The sequence below is a fragment of the Carlito syrichta genome, unplaced genomic scaffold (genome assembly GCF_000164805.1).
Source record: "Carlito syrichta isolate Samal-C Ts95f unplaced genomic scaffold, Tarsius_syrichta-2.0.1 Scaffold304033, whole genome shotgun sequence".
NCBI lineage: Eukaryota > Metazoa > Chordata > Mammalia > Primates > Tarsiidae > Carlito > Carlito syrichta.
Window position 1 is genome coordinate 81,988 of NW_007248129.1, and position 10,792 is coordinate 92,779.

The 10,792-nt window shown below is 43.1% G+C and overlaps 1 pseudogene; it reads left to right on the plus strand.

Moving 5' to 3' along the window:
* LOC103261839 lies at positions 1 to 10,470 on the plus strand (annotated as a pseudogene).
* Positions 10,471 to 10,792: the final 322 nt, after the last annotated feature.

Consider the following 10,792-nt stretch of genomic DNA (forward strand, 5'->3'; position numbering starts at 1 on the left):
ATGTCGCTCTCGTTCATCAGCCTGGTGTGTTTTGGTGAGTTCTGAAGGGAATGGAGGGAGAGAATTCTAGGGTGGAGATGCTGGCCTGGGGTGGAGATGAGAAATTCAGGGTTGAATCTATCTTCTGCCCAGCAAGGAACTGGCTAGGAGGAGGGGGAGGTCAGCTTTGTGTAGAGATGGATTATCCACTGGGATCTTTCTTTTCAGGGTTCTTTTTGGTTCAGAGGAGTGGGACACAAGTGGGTGAGTCCTTCCCCAAAACTTGAGTGGATTTTTCTGAAATAGAACAGCTGACAGCACAGAAGATGGGCTAATGTGTTGGCTATGGGAAGTCCTGGGCGTGAATATCTTTGAACTGAAAGAAGGGTCCCTGGGAAATCTGGCCCCCTGTTCTGTCCTGGAGACCCTCCCCAGCCTCACTTCTCTTCTCTAGGTCTAGCTCAAAGCAGACATGAGGAAGACTGTGGTACTCAGAGCTGGGGTGTCTGGGAAGGAAGCAGTATCACTTGTGGAGATAAGGAAGGAAACAGCGCTGGGAACAGCAGAACCCTCTAGGACAGGATGGCAATTCATGCTCTTTAGCATTTCCATGATGGTGGAAGCTGTGGTGTGGCTACTATTTTTCTACCAGAAAAGTTGGGAGAACCATATGCCATGATCCCTGAATTTCTAGTATATTCTGGCACAGTCTCATTAGTTCTTTGTATTTCATGCATTTGATGATGTTATTTTATTCACATAGATTTTGCCCTCTATTCTGAGTCTATCTTTTGTTGTTTTATTTAACAAATGGTGCATTATTAAAATCTAGTAAGAGTTCCTTATTCAGCACTTGCTCAAAGTTCTCAGCCAACAGATTTTTTGTAGAAAGGAATGCAATGTGATCGGTCTCTCCTGTATCCCTGGGACCCCAGTAGAAAGGACCCTTAGAAACACAGAAAGGTGGAGCCTCGGTACAGGGAGGGAGGGGTGGCAACATCTTCCTCTCTAAGTCTGTGTCTCCTTCTTCTCCAGGTGCTCAGGATAAGCCATCCCTGTCTGCCTGGCCCAGTCATGTGGTTCCTCAGGGAGGAAACGTAACTCTTCTGTGTCACTTTCATTCTGCATTTGAGAGTTTCAGGCTGGAAAAGAAAGCTGGGGCTCCCATCCTTGAGATCCAGGGCAAAACATTCCAGAGCAGCTTCTTCATGGGCCCTGTGACCATAGCACATGCAGGAACCTACAGATGCTGTGTTTCTTACCCTGACTCCCCTTATGGGTGGTCTGCACCCAGCAACTTCCTAGTGATCTTTGTCACAGGTTAGAGGGCTCCTGTCCATGATGGTTTTTCATTGTTCCAACCTCCTGAATCCCTGAGTTTCTTGTGGCAGTCAGAATTCAATTGGAAGAATAGTAACCTAAGTATTCTAGACCAAGGGAATTTAATACAGGTAACTGGGGACCATCAGGGGAAGAACAATTTTCCCCAAATTATGTCCATCAAAATATCCAGATTCTGTGAACATGTTATGTCAGATTACATGGGCAATTAAGGTTAAAGATAAAATAAAAGCTATTCATCTGTAGACCTTGAGAAAGAGCAAATATTCTGGAGTTCCCAAGTGGGCTCAGTGTAATCATAAGGGTCAACATAGGGAGGAAGAAAGCAGGAGATTGAGAGTCAGAGAAATGCAGCAGGAAAGAGACTCCACCAGTCACTGTAGGCTTTGAAGTTGGAGGCAGAGCCATAAGACAAGTATTGCAGGGGAAATCTAAAGGCTGGAAAAGTCAAGAGAACAGATTCTCTCCCTAGAGTCTCCAGAAGGAGTCCAGCCCTGCAGACACTTTTATTTACACCAGTGAGATTAATTCAGATTTCTGACCTCCATAACTGTAAGAGTGTGTTGTCTCCTGCCACCATGTTCATGACAATTTGTTACAACAGCAACTGGACACCAATACAGATACCATGTCAAGGACAAATTAGGAATCCAAATAAGGAAAAAAGCGAGCTACCCAGAGATCGGTAATAGCAGGATGGTGATGCCACCACAAGTCTGGAGGGAGGGGTCAGTGTTTCAGGAGCCAGACTCAGGGCCACCCTGTGAAAACTGGGACCACAGAGAAGGCACCAGCATAGCAGGAGATGCTCCTGAGTTCCAACCAGAAACAGGTTGTGTGGACATTGAGGAGTATCATGGTACCTACTTTGCTGCTATATGTTACCTCCTGCCAGGGATTCCAGTTTGCCCAAAAGCACATGAACCAGGCCAATAAGTGCCCGGAGAGTCAGCCTGTGTTGGTCCCTTTTTCACCCCACCATAGAAAGCAGAAAAGAGATTTGTGAGAAAAGGATAAACAGTCAAAGTGATGAAGAGGATCCCAGTGGGAATTGAGTCCAGTGAATCACAGTATCTTGATACAGTGACACAGAGAAAAGGGAGGGGGAGAAACAGAGGGACTTACATTGAGGGAGAGTCATAAACACAGAAGCAGACATGGAAACACAGAGAAGAAGACAGGCAGACACAGGGGTATGGACCGTCTCATTCCAGGTCCCATAGGATAGGATGAGGAAAGGTGATTTTTCTAACCTAAAAACCTCTGCTCTAGGTTTCTACAGAAAACCTTCCCTCCAGGCCCAACCAGGCTCCGTGGTGAAACCAGGAGGAAATGTCATCCTGCAATGCTTCTCAAAGATCATGTTTCATACCTTCAGTCTCCACAAAGAGGTGGTAACTGAGAACCAGTTGCAACTTGTTGGGGAGTTTCTTGGCAAGGGCTCCCAGGCCAATTTCTCTCTGGGTCCTATGACACCTGAACATGCAGGGACCTACAGATGCTATGGCTCAGTCACACACTTCTCCTATAAATGGTCAGCACCCAGTGACCCCCTTTACATCATGATCACAGGTGAGAGTGTCCACATATCCTCCTCAAACTCTGTGGGATACATACTGGATGTTTAAGGACTTGGAAATCCCAAGTGTTTGTGAGGAGGATTAGCCTGAGGTTCTTATAAAGAGAGACAGACTTGGTGAGGACCACAGCAAGAGAGGCAGAGAGGGACAAGACAGAAGTACAGACAACCTGTCACAACATGAAGGACGAATACAGGGCAATACAAGAAGTCAGAAATGAGATGGAGTAAAGGAGACACACAGACAGAAACAAATGTAGCAGAGAAAGAATGCCCTTCCATCTTGACATTGTTCATAGTTCCTGAGACAGTTTAGAAGTTTGGTTTATGATTTACCTCCATACTTCCTTCTCTGCAAGCAGACCTCAAAGACACCCACACATCTGACCTGAGTTGATCCCTCCGGCCTGGGGCTATCTGACACCCACAGATGCCATGGCTACTCTGACACTTTTTCCTTTCATGTGGTTGAGCCGAGATTCCTCCTGGATATCACATTTCTAGGTGAAAGAGAATACCAGCCCCTGCGTATTTTGTATTCTCTAGTTCCCATACTGTATTCAGAGTGTCATATACCAAGATATCCTCAGATATTATAGGAGAACAAGAGCCAACAAAAATGCCCAATCAAAGAGAAAACAGAGACAACAAAAAGCAGGGACTTACACACACACACACACACACACACACACACACACACACACACACATCACACACACACACACACAGAATGAGCCAAAGGATGTGAAAACAGACTAAGATCGAACTCCTGAGTGAGGTGCACAAAAATAGCAAAAGATGGCAATGTGGGGGTGAATGGCAGAGATTCCACAAGAAAACTAGAGAGAAAACAGAGGAGGACATAAAGAGAGGGATAGACAGATGATAGATGGTTATAGGTGAGAGAGAGAGAGATACAGAGAACATTAGATAATAAATGCAGAGAGTGAGTTCTCAATTCTAGTACATAAGACAGTGTGATGAGGAAGATCCTCTCTAACTAAATTGCCTCTTTTTCTTCCAGGACTACACAAGAAACCTTCTCTCTCAGCCCAGTCCGGCCTCATGGTGAAGTCAGGAGACAAAGTGACCTTGTCCTGCATTTCCAATAGCTCCTTTGACACGTATCATCTGTCCATGGAGAGAGAAGGCCGTGAACGCAGGCTCCCTGAAGTGAGAAGCCACAGTGGAACTTTCCAGGCCAACTTCCCTCTGGGCCCTATAACCCATGGAGGGACGTATAGATGCTATGGCTCTTTCAGTGGCTTTCCTCATGAATGGTCAAATGCGAGTAACCCACTGCACCTTTCTGTCACAGGTAAGAAAACCTCATACCTGTTCCATGTCTTGTCTCAAAGATTGAATCCTAAAGCCATATCTGAAGAATTCTTCTGAGATGGAGGAAAGATCATATCGTAATACAGGGAGAGTAAAATAAAGACTGAGTATGAAAGGATGTATCAGGGTGTAAGGTGGTAGACAGGGCGCCTCCAAAACCCTCCTTCAGATCTTGCATGGAGAGCCATTCTGCAGTTCCATGTGTTCGGGCAAATACAGAAAAGTGTCAGGACTGACCCAGGAGGATGGGATACTGGCTCAGTGTGGGAAGATCAGAGGTTGCATCAGTCCCTCACCCCTATTTATTTCCCAGAAGCCCCTCCTGATCTCTCATCTTCAGAGAAATTTCATCACCAAGAACAATTCTCTCTTCTTTTTTCTTTTATACAAATTTTTTTGAAAAAAAATATAGAATTTACCAACTTAACATTTTACACATACAGTTCAGTAGTAACAAATGTATTTATACTACTTTCCCCTTCATCTCCCCTTCCCTCCTCTTCCTAGCCTCTGCTAATTCCCTGCCTACTCTCAGTCTTCATGAGATCCACTGTTTTTGAGCTCTTGCTCAAAAGAGAACCTCTTGCTTCATGAGAACTAAAATATTTATCTTTCTGTCCTGAGAATTTCAATTAACATAATGGCCTCAGTCAGGCTCGGTGGCTCAATCTGTAATCCCAGCACTTTGAGAAGCCGAGGCGAGTGGATTGCCTGAGCCCAGGGGTTCAAGACACACCCAGGCAACTTGGCGAGACTTCATCTCTACAATAAATCAAAAAATTAGCCGGGCGTGGTAGCACATGCCTGTAGTTCCAGCTACTAGGAAGGCTGAGGTGGAAGGATCGCCGGAGCCCAGCAGGTCAAGGCTGCGGTGACTGGGAGTGTGCCACTGCACTCCAGTCTGGGTGACAGAGTGAGACTTCAACTCAAAAAAAAAAAAAACGCAAGCATAATTGGCCTCCAGTTCCATCCAAGTTGCTGCAAGTGATGAAATTTTATGTCTGAAAAATATTCCCTTGTATATACAGGTAGCATATTCTTTAGCCACTCATCCATGGATGAACACTTAGGTCACTTCCACATCTTTGTGAATAGTGGTGCAATAATCGTTGGAGTACAGGTATCTCTCTGATATGTTGATGTCATTTCTTTTGGATGCTATCTAGTAATGAGATTGCTGGAGTATATAGGAGTTCTAGTTTTAGTTTTTTTAAGAACCTCCTCATCAGTCTTCATATTGACTGTACTGACTTACATTCCCACCAACCATATACAAGGGTCCCCATTTTCTCAACCTTGCCAGCATCAGGTATTCCCTGTCTTTTTGTATGAGACATTTTAACTGGAGTGGATCTCATTGTGGTTTGAATTTGCATTTGTGCAATAATTAGTGATGTTGTGCAATTTTTCATATGACCATTTGCCATTTGTATGACTGTTTGAGAAATATCTTTTATCCATTTTTAAATCTGATTATTTGTTGTTTTTTTCTATTGAGTTGCTTGAGTTCCTTACATATTCTAGATAGTAATCACATGTCAGGTACATAGTTTGTAAGTGTTTTCTTTAGTCTGTGGGCTCTATATTCTCTTTACTGAAAATTTCCTTTGCTGTACAGAAGGTTTTTAGCTTTATATAATAAGAATTGCCTGGATTTCCTTTGATTACCTGTGCTTTTAGGTCCTAAAAAAGAAATCTTTGTCCAGACCAATGTCCTGGAACGCTTCCAAAATGTTTTCTTCTAGTAGTTTCACGGTTTGGGGTCTTAGATTAAAGTCCTTGATCCATTTTGGTTTTATTCTTGTGTGTAAAAAGAGATAGGAGTGTGGTTTTATTCTTCTGTATATAGTTATGCAACAAATTTTCCCCACACCAGACTATTCTATTCCCATTTTAAGTTCTGGGTGCCTATGTCAAAGATTAGTTAGTTGTACATGTGTGGACTTATATCTGGATTCTCTATTCAATTCCACTGGATTACACTGTATGTATGTAGGCCATCTCCATGCTTCTTTGCGTACCATAGCTTTGTATGAAATTTTGAAATCAGGTGATGTGATGCCTCCAACTCCTATTCCATCTTTACACCTTGAATCTCAGGATGGGAATCATCACCCAAGGAGATTATGGGAAAGGGGATGGCAGGACTCCAGGACCCAGAATTAAATGGCAGAGTGTCATCTAATGGACCAACCTCAAATAAGGCAGGCAAATTCATTTCCTTGCCTCTCTCATATCCTGTATTCCAGAAAACTCTTCAAGTATTTGCCTTTCCCCCACAGAACTGAATGCTGAAAATGGTGAGTAAAAGATCTCTCTTATCTCTGGAGATGTAAAAACCATGGATTCTAATGCTGACCCGGTCACCTCCCAGCTCTGTGATCTTGGGCTTGTCATCTTTCTTCTCTGATCCCAGAATCTACAACTGCAGATGGGACTTGGGGCTAGCCTAGGACACTGATCTGTAGAGAGCCTTAATGTCTAATTTTTTTGCTTCTGAAACCTCCTTCAAGCAGGAAGGATGCCAGGAAACTTGATACCCTTTCCAGAAACAATGTGGTGCTTATTCTGTCTTCATTCCTAAATTGAAAAGGGTATCACGGGTGCTCAAGAGTGTGAAGGGAAGAAACACCTGGTGGGTGTCAACAGGTTCCTAGAGAACATCAACTTGACAAAGAATGAGCTCTCGTCTGTCAAATGCAAGCCTGGTGCACTCAGAAGAGCAAGAGCCTTGCAATATGAGAGAACTGAGATAACCCACACATGTAACATTTCCACTATCTCATTCATTCAGGCACTCTTCCTTGTGCTCTGTAATGCATAATCATTTCCAATTCTTGCTATAACAAAATTCCACGAGCTTATTGGATCAAAACAACACAGCTACTAAAATTATTCATAGTACTATAGGTCAAAAGTCTGAATCAGATCCCACTGTGTCTGGTTGTGTAGTTGTTTAATCTTGGTTTCACTAATTTCCTTCTGAGATTGATTATTACTACGGTACTATACCAATCCATACTTTGCAGAGGATCAAAAAATAACAGGGGTTCAAATAAAGTCACTCAGTGTAATAATATAATAAATAGGAATGACAAAGTCATCTGGACTGAAATCATCATTATTCTATTTCTCTAGAACTACCTCTTTGGCCCTAAATCCATTCTTCCCCTTATACATACACAAAAAAAAATCAGACACAAACCTCCTTCATTCATGACTTTATGTGAATATGAGATCATATTCAAATTGCAAACGCTCCCCACCCACCAGCACAGATCCTGCAATCGAGAACATGTTATATTCCTGGAGAAAGACTTGACCCCTCCCATCCCCTCACCAAAACATCCACCTCACTCACACTTCCAACCCCATGTGAAGATATGGGTATGATCCTGGGAAGTGATCATCAATTTCCTCTTGGGTGAGGTCCTATCTTGGACTTAGAGACTAGAGACAGCACTACATTCAGGGTGACATTCTCCTAACACAAAATAATGGGTTGTGTTTGGGCAGGGATTAGGAAACAGTATGTCTAGTAATAGATTGTGGCGGGGGTTGCCCTCTGCCTCTCAGGCAGGTCATTAACCTGACATATGCCTCATGAGACTACAAAAATAGCACATTACATTCTACTGCCCTGGGTTCACAAGTCTGGTCACCATTTTCTGGCTGTATGACATACGAGGGTGGAGGGGGACAAAAAAAAATTTATTTATAGAAAATTGTGTATTTATTCTTACATGTTGAAACTTCAGTCACCTTCAAAGTACTCTCCGTTTGATGCAGTACACGTATTGAGACACTTTTTCTACTGCTCAGAACAGTTTCTGAACTCATCAGTTTTGAAGGTTTTTAGAGCTTCTGCCAGTTGTTGTTTCAACTCTTCCACATTGGCAAAATGTTTCCCTTTGAGGACTTTTTTAACATGGGGAAGGAAAAAAAGTCACTCAGAGCAAAAACAGGAGATTAGGGAGGGTGGGGCATTGGGGTCATGCTGGTTTTGGTAAAAATCTTCTGAAGGTTCCACACGGAGTGTGCAGGTTGTTAAATCACCCATCATGAAATGGGCAAATACATTGAAAAATGCCAAAAAAAACCAGCCTTTCTCAACAATGCTAGCTGGCTCACTGATGCTAATGGATTCCTAAAACACTTACCTAATGGGAGAAACCAGTATTACAAAGGCCGGCCCTCCAGAAGATAATTTGGGGGCTTGGAGGGGCGTCCTCCTTCATAAGACAGTTCCACCTCACTTCTTTTGATCTTGATTCCACTTTTTTCCTTTTTATTGGAGAATTCAGTTTGTTTGATTCGAGAGCATTATGGATGTAGAGATTGATAAGACGATTCACTGTGCACTGGTATCAATCCCAGGGGAAGATTCATAACAACTCACACAATGCACCTTGGGCTCTGTCAATTTCTATGACTTACATAAGTTCCAGAGAGATAGGACTGTCACAAATAAGTTACATAAAGCTGGTTTATACTTAAAAACAAGCAGCAAGGAAGCATATGTTTGGGCAAGCCAGTCCCTGAAGTCTCAAAAAGCAGCGTAGAGAAGATGGAGTCACCCTATGTGCAATGCAGCTGAGGGAATTGAAAAAGGAACCTTGAGTATTATACCCTAGAGACACATGGCACACTGAGATAAAGCAATGTAGGAAGTCCTATTCTAGAGAAACAGGAAGAGAGCCTGTTCTGAAAAGTTCTGAAAAGTTTCTCCTTATCTCTAGACGTTGTTTTTCAGTTAATTTGCATTGCTGCAAAGGAACACCTGAGGCTGGTGATCTATGGAGAAAAGAGGATTATTTGACTCACAGTATTGCAGTCTGTAAAAGAAGCATGATGACAACGTCTGCTTCTGACTAGGGTATAAGGCTGCTTCCACTCATGACAGAAGGGAAGTGGAGCCAGCATGTGCAGAGATCACATGGCAAGAGAGGAAACAAATGGAGGGAAGGTACCAAGCTCTTTTTAACAACAGGCTCTGTAGGGAACAAATAGAAGGAAAACTTGCACACACCTCCTCATAGACAGCACTAATCTATTCATGAGGGATCTGTTCACAAGAGATCCACTCCCAAAACCCAAACATCAGCCTTTAGTCTCCATTTTCAACAATGACGATCAATTTTCAACATGAAGTTTGGAGGGATCAAACATCCAAATAACAACGGTTGTACTCCCAGCAGGTTCAACAGTTATTCTGAGAACTACAAGTTTGAAAGAGGGAGAAAGTTTCGTCCTCTATCATTTGTGGTCTGATCTAAAGACATATCGTATGTAGTTACCTGGAATTCAACAAATGAGAGATAATTCATGAAGGGTGATGCTATGATTTGCCTCTTACTGGATTCATGTCTTCCTCCAGATAAGCCCAGACTCCTGCATGTTCTGATTGGGATCTCAGTGGTCATCATCCTCTTCACCATCTTCCTTTTCTTGCTCTTTCACCACTGGCACTCTGCCAAAAAAAAGTAAGTCTGATAAGAAGAGGCCACAGGCATCTGGGCAGTATAGAGTACAGGACAAAAGTGTTCAACTGTGTATTCTTGTTGGCAGAATGATACTTGGTTCAAGGTAGGATCCACAAAGGTGGGGTTTTCTGAAGAGAATACCAGGACCCCTGCCCATGCCTTCAGTTCATGGGCCATTGCCCAATTCTTCACTCTGTTCTCATGCCCAATGCAGCCACTGATATTAGAAGATTCTACAAAGGGAAAAATGTAGGAGACAGAACCAAAGTATGGAAATTGTTAGCTACACATGGAATGGGTTCTTCAACTTAGGGAGGTAGAATAGCTGACTCTGCCATTCAGCAGCTGAGTAATCTCAGGCACCCTCTGTATCTCTCTGGATATATCTGCATGTAAAGTGAGGACCCAGAAGTGCCCTCACAAGTGTTTTGATGACTTCTGTCTCCCACAAATGCTGCTACAATTGATCGAGACCACGAGATGGACAAAACAGTCAATAGGGAGGTAGGTCCTCCTCAGCCCAGCATCTTTAATATAATTTTATTCCCTCTTAGCCCCCAACAATGTGTGCACTCACCCTCACTCAATATTTCTCTCATTCTAGAATTCTGATGGAGGAGACCCACAGGAGGTGACATATGCACAATTGGATCATCGGATTTTCACACAGAAAAAAATCACCCCACTTCCAAGAGACCCAAGAAACACTTGGCAGATACCAGTGTATACATAGAACTCGCAAAATGCTAAGCCCTAATAAAGAGTTGTTTCCTATCTCATATGCACACACAAAAGGACCCTGAAGATATCTTCTTTGGAAGACATTTCCCTTTCTTAAACCCAGCGTGACAGCACGTGTAACAACAGCTAGAATCTAAAGACACAAGTCTTCAGCTTAAAGTCTTCCCTCCTCATCACAACTTGAATCTGATCATGGCTCTCTTTTGCTGAAAAATTTTTAGGGCCCTCAGCACCTAGTGGAGAGGAAACAAATTCCATTGCTTAGCCCACAGTTCTCTACTTCACTTGACCCCAGCTGACCTCCACAACCTAACTGGCTGTACTTTCTAAT